We start from the raw sequence: 891 nt of genomic DNA, 5'->3' as shown, positions 1-891 counted from the left end.
GATTTTTAAACCTTCCATCACATAACCAAAGTGAAAACCAAAACCAGCACAGTAACAAGTGTCATGACATCTTTCCTATTACTTAATCAACATTTTAAAATAAACTGCACATATATAGTTATCAGCCTCCCTACAAAACTGCAGTATTAATCAGTACTAAACAATGACATCAGTCCTCTGATCACAATTATATAAACAAGACTATATTTCTTTCCAATTAAAACAAATACTAAGCCTTTGAACTTAGGAGGAACACAGAGAGAAACATGTATTTCCATACTGGAGCTGTTTACAGTCTTTGTGGCCATGTTTGCTATCAGATTAGGTAGATGAAATCATTATACCTTGATGAAGAATTAAAGATTACTGGGTGACTTAGTGATTGTATGTCACATGTGATGGAACATGCATCCGTTACAGGTTACAGAATCTTCAATATTGAAAAAAAAAAATTAAAATCTCTCCCCCACATAGGGACCTTCTGTGAGAGTTATAGCAAAGTTTCACAAAGTCATAGCTAAAAAAATCACAAGACTCCCTGAAAATCAACATTATTTCACAACAGATTTCAGTTCTCTTTACAAAAGCAATCACAATGCAAATCGTTCAGTACACTTCCTTCTCATATGCAAAAACTAAAACATAAAAAAAAAATCACATATATTCAGCACGTATCTGCATAACCTTAAGACATCAAGAAAAAACACAAATCTCTGCTAGTGCTATCAGTTGAGTTCACAGAAATACATACCTGCCGCTCTTGGTATTTAAAGTTCTCTCAGTAATTCATAAGGCCACTAACTTTGATCACTAAATTCTTTCCTAGGAACTAATGGTCAATGTACAGAAAACCTTAAATTGCTAACCTCTGCTTTCCTCCTGGAGAAACTG

This window comes from Colius striatus, chromosome 4 (genome assembly GCF_028858725.1).
Source record: "Colius striatus isolate bColStr4 chromosome 4, bColStr4.1.hap1, whole genome shotgun sequence".
Lineage (NCBI taxonomy): Eukaryota > Metazoa > Chordata > Aves > Coliiformes > Coliidae > Colius > Colius striatus.
Note: the sequence above shows the minus strand (reverse complement) of the source record.